Here is a 5,488-nt window from a genome sequence, read left to right on the forward strand (position 1 = left end):
ATGACATAAATGATGTTGTATTGTAATTATGTTTTATTTTGCATTATATTTTCTCCAAAGAATATATATGTGTTATCTACAAATGTAGACATAAAAGTAAACAAACGCCACCGCTCCTACAATTATATTACTGAAACTAAGTAAGTGATTGGGATAAGTGGCTGTGTATATCATAATGTCTTATTAAATATTTTTATATGTTTTTTAGAGAGTGAATTGAGCTGAATAACGATCACTAAGACTGAACAGAGCTGGGTTGGAGCAGATGAACTGCACATTAATCATAATAATAGGAAACATCCCATTCAAAATTTAAGCCAAGGGGAATTCTAGTGTTTAAAGAAATAATCCAAAAAAACCTCACATTTACATAAAAGCTGGAATTTATCCCCTCCTCTAATGGGCATAACTATTTTTTCCACTCCTTGAATGGATAAACTAGAGACATCTTTCTGGTGTGTGAAAATCCAGTGCTTGGCCACATTTGTCTGATGTAAGGGGTGCTCTGAGAACCCTGATTTACCCTAGTGTACTCACTCAGAGGCAGGAAAGAGAAGGGGGGATACTTCAGTCACAGACAGGGATGGATGGTGAGCTCACTCACCCCTTGGCAGTCAACACCTCTCATCCAGATGTATCTGAGGCTGCTGGACTTCAAATTTCCAGCCCACACTTTCCTTTTCTGAGACACAGCGCCGGGGATTGGAGTGTGGGCAGACAAAGGGGTAGTGGTGGGGGGAAGAGGTGCAGATTGAGCCCTCTCTCCTCTCCCATCTGTGTGTCTGTATGTGGGGTGGAATGTTATTTCTGGCTTTGGGCAGCATAAAAGAGTGTAACAGACACTCTCAGCTTAGACAACTGCAGCCAGCAACCCTGCTGGGAAGCCATAGTCCAGTCTGAATAATGTGTCCGGGTTCAGACAGTCTGAAACCCAGACGCATGATTCCAAACCCGAACTGTTCGGGTAAATCCCAGACAGGTGGCAATCCTAGGCTAAAGCCCGCTGTCGGCTGATGTCACAGGGACGATCCAGGCTCTGGAAAAATTACAACCATATGGTCAGGATCTGCCCTGGACAGGCATCAGGCTCAGCCTCTCAGTGAGCCGCTGAGAGCCCAAACCAGCTGCTCCCACCTTCTCCACAGCCCAGCGCTCCAGGAGGGGGGGGGGGGCAGAGCAGACAGCAGTGACTGTAGGGTTGCCCCCTGTCCAGGATTCACTCGGACAGTCTGGGTTTTGAATTATTAATCAGACTGGGGTGTGGCTCCCGAAGTAACCGAGACACACAAATCTGTTGTCATCCGAGAGCCGTGGGTGGCTGTTTTGGGGCAGGTTCGGCATTACTGGGGGGGGGATGATGACAGCAAGAGTAGTTTGGCCACACCCACTGTTCACTGCATTACTACTCTCCTTGGGTCACCTATAGGTGTTCCAGGTCTTTTGTAATCTTATAGTGTATGCAGGGCCATTTTTAATATTGATTGGGCCCTGGGAAAACATTTTCTTGAGCCCCCCACTCCATTCTGAGACATAAAAAAAAAATAGCAGGTAGACTCAAAATCAGTTTACTGCAGCAGCAATTGCAATTGGTTTTCAGAGGTTACAGCCCATCCTTATCACTCACTGGCTGGTTGCTAGAGGTTACAACACATAATTTCTGCTTGTCAATTGGTTGCTAGAGGGTACTGCACATTATTAGCGCTCACTGATTGGTTGGTGGGGGTTACAGCACATCATTACCACTCACTGATTGGTTGCTAGAAGTGGGAGTAGATGGAGTGGGAACATCAGTGGATCCCCCTGGTCCTGCCCCCCGGACCTCTGTGTTTCCAAGCCAGTATAGAAGGGGTGGGGCCGGGAGCTCCACTGACGCTCTGACCCCGCCCTATACAGCCTGTATGCTCGGAACAGAGCGGATGTAGTGAGAGCAGTGATCGGAGTGGGAGCATCAGTGGAGCTCCCGGCCATGCCCCCGATCTCTGTATTCTCCAGCCAGTATAGAGGGGGCGGGGTCAGGAGCTCCACTGATGCTCCCACTCCAATCACTGCAATCACTACATCTTCTTTGTTCCGAGCATAGGGGTGGGGTCAGAGCATCAGTGGAGCTCCTGGCCCCACCCCCTCTCTGCTGGCTAGCTCGGGAATACAGCCTCCAGTGTTCTCTGTGCTCTCTGCAAAGCCGTCATTGGGGCCCCAATTTGTGGGTAGCGCAAGCTCAAGCGGTAGCTGCTTTTGGCCCCCCAACAAAGATTGGGCTCAGTGCAGGCGCCCCGTTTGCCCTGCGTTAAGGACGGCCCTGAGTGTTGGGGTTTGGCTTGTGGCAACCCTACTTTAGCCTGCTGCCTGCTGAAAGCGGACCACAGGAGTGCAGAACCACTCCTGTAATCCACATGAGAAGTACAGTCAGTTGTAGCTGTACTTCTCCTTTAAGTCTGTTTACAACTGCCTGTCCGTAAGGATGAATGGACTGCCTGATCAGGTCCACCTGAAAAACTAACAGGTGGACCTGATCAGAGCAGCCATTTTGAAGGAGACTAAAGGTGAAGCTGCCCTTAAAGTCTTCAATTAGCATGTAAAAAAAATAATAAATCCATGAGAGTCTTCTGCTGTGTGTCCTTGCTGTGAAAATTTTCCATTTTAAGGAATAGAGACTCTGTAGTGTGACCTCTATCCAGAGATCTGCTTTACCTTCGTATGTGACTTGCCCACACGTATCTGCAATGCCCACACTTTCTCTTGCCTGTGGTGAGCTGTCTCAGTCCTCTCTGAACATACTGAGTTTAGGCCAAAAAGAAAAACATTTCAAGTATCTAAATCCAAAGACAAAAAATTATAGCATCTCACTGGTTCTTAGATGTGGCGGCTACATTTGTTTTCTTATTCACACTTTTTTCTTCTTTTTTGGGAGAAAAGGTAATTCTTGGTAATCCCCCATTAACATACTTGGTGACAACCATACTAGACATTGTTGTCACTCTAGAACAAAGAGTGTGTTGGGAAAAATATGGGGAAAGAAGAGAAACTAACTGTTAGATTTTAGAGTGGAGGAACTTGACTGGCCTGCACAGAGTCCTGACCTCAACTCAATAAAACACTTTTGGGAAGAATTGGAGCAGAGACTGCGAGCCAGGCCTTGTCATCCAACATCAGTGTCAACCTCACAAAGGCGCAATAGATTCAAAATAACTAATTGTACATGTGCAGTACCCCTGAGGAAATCACGTGTCCATGGCGACATGCGTTGGGCAGAGCCGGGTGACCCATTGATTGCCAAAACCGGAAGTGACACTAAGTTCCTCCACCCCAAACTCGCTCATCCATGTCTTTAGGGACCTTGCTTTGTGCACTTGTCCAAATCATTTGGTGGAGGTGGGATTATGGTGTGGGGTTGTTTTCCAGGGTTTTCCAGGGGTTGGGCTTGGCCCCTTAGTTCCAGTGAAGGAAATACCAAGACATTTTGGACAATTTCATGCTCCCAACTTTGTGGGAATAGTTTGGGGATGGCCCCTTCCTGTTCCAACATGACTGCGCACCAGTGCACAAAGCAAGGTCCATAAAGACATGGATGAGTGAGCTGCTGATTTGTGAGATCAGGCACTGATGTTGGATGAGAAGGCCTGGCTCGCAGTCTCTGCTCTAATTCATCCCAAAGGTGTTTTATCGGTTGAGGTCAGGACTGTTAAAAAAAAACCGCAATACGCATATATTGATTGGATTGCGCAAAAGTTATAGCGTCTACAAAATAGGGGATATATTTATGGCATTTTTATTATTATTTTTATTAGTGATGGCGGCGATCTGCGATTTTTATCGTGACTGCGACATTATGGCGGACACATCGGACACTTATTGAAACTATTTTGGGACCATTGTCATTTATACAGCGATCAGTGCTATAAAAATGCTCTGATTGCTGTATAAATGTCACTGGCAGGGAAGGGGTTAAAAACTAGGGGGCGATGAAGGGGTTAAGTGTGTCCTAGGGAGTGATTCTAACTGTGGGGTCACTGACATGACGGCGATCACTGCTCCCGGTGACAGGGAGCAGTGGATCTCTGTCATGGCACAAGGCAGAATGGGGAAATGCCTTGTTTACATAGGCAGCTCCCCGTTCTGCCGCTGCGTGACACGATCGCCGGGAGACCGGCGGACATCGAGTCCGCGGGTCCCGGGGGCACGGTCACGCTGAACATGGCGGACTAGCCCCCAATTTAAAGGGGAAGTACAGGTAAGCCCATTTGCCTACCACTGCCATTGTGCCGGCATATATCGGCGTGCGGCGTGCGGCGTGCGGCAAGTGGTTAAAGGAGTTGTAAAGGCAGAAGGTGAATTCTTTGCATTAAGATAAAAAGCTTTCTGTGTGCAGCACAGTGGACATCGCTGGAGAGAGATGGGGCTCAAGTAAGTAGCAGGATTTGCCTTTAGAAAATCAACCCCTTGGTGTCAGATTTGTCAGCCGCAATGTCGCAGTCCCGCTAAAAATGGCTTATCGCCGCCATTACTAGTAAAAATAAAAATAGCATAAAAATATCCCATAGTTTGTAGACACTAGAACTTTTGTGCAAACCAATCACTATACGCTTATTGTTTGTTTGTTATTTTTGGTTTTTTTACCAAAAAAATGTAGCAGAATATATATTGGCCTAAACTGATGAAGAAATTAGTTTTTTTTTTAAATGTTTTTGGATGTGTTTTATAGAGCAAATAATAAAAATCGCAGAGGTGATCAAATATCACCAAAAGAAAGCTCTATTTGTGGGAAAAAAAGGCCGCCAATTTTATTTGGGTACAGCGTCGCACGACCGCGCAATTGTCAGTTTAAGCAACGCAGTGCTATCGCAAAAAATGGCCCGGTCAAGAAGGGGGGTAAATCTTCTGGAGCTGAAGTGATTAAAGCACACAGAACAAATTAGTTTGGTTGAGCTGAACAAATAAGTAAAGTGGTACCTTGGATTACGAGCATAATTCCTTCCAGAAGAATGCTTGTAATCCAAAGCACTCGTATATCAAAGCGAGTTTCCCCATAGAAGTCAATGGAAACTCAGATAATTCGTTCCACAGTGACTTCTATTGTATGCAGTACCGCATGTGGCCAGAGGTGGGGGGGGGGGGCGCCGGAGACACTCAGAAACACTCAGAAATACTTGGAGAGGCTCGGAAACACTCAGAGTGCATCCGGTCGGCTCTGAGTGTCATCGGCGCCCCCCCCACCTCTGGCCAAATGCGGTACTGCACACCACAGAGGCTTGAATCCTGCTCGTTTTGTGAGACAACGCTCGCAAACCGAGTCAGGATTTTGAAAAAATAATAGCTCGTAATGCAAAACGCTCGTTAACCGCGTTACTCACAATCTGAGGTATTACTGTACGTCCATTTTTTATACAAAGACTAATGAGTGTGTTTTGGCAGAGCAAGTTTTGTTCTTCTGGGATGATACTTTGGTTTTATAAGACGATCAGACTGGAAAACAAACATCGCTTAGCAGACA

General features: G+C 46.5%; 1 protein-coding gene across 1 annotated transcript in view; it reads right to left on the reverse strand.

The window, feature by feature from the left end:
- Nucleotides 1-5,488, reverse strand: part of LOC141148207 (uncharacterized) — a 186,511-nt gene that overhangs the window by 18,862 nt on the left and 162,161 nt on the right. The gene's annotated exons all lie outside the window — the stretch shown is intronic.

Source organism: Aquarana catesbeiana, linkage group LG06 (genome assembly GCF_042186555.1).
Source record: "Aquarana catesbeiana isolate 2022-GZ linkage group LG06, ASM4218655v1, whole genome shotgun sequence".
NCBI lineage: Eukaryota > Metazoa > Chordata > Amphibia > Anura > Ranidae > Aquarana > Aquarana catesbeiana.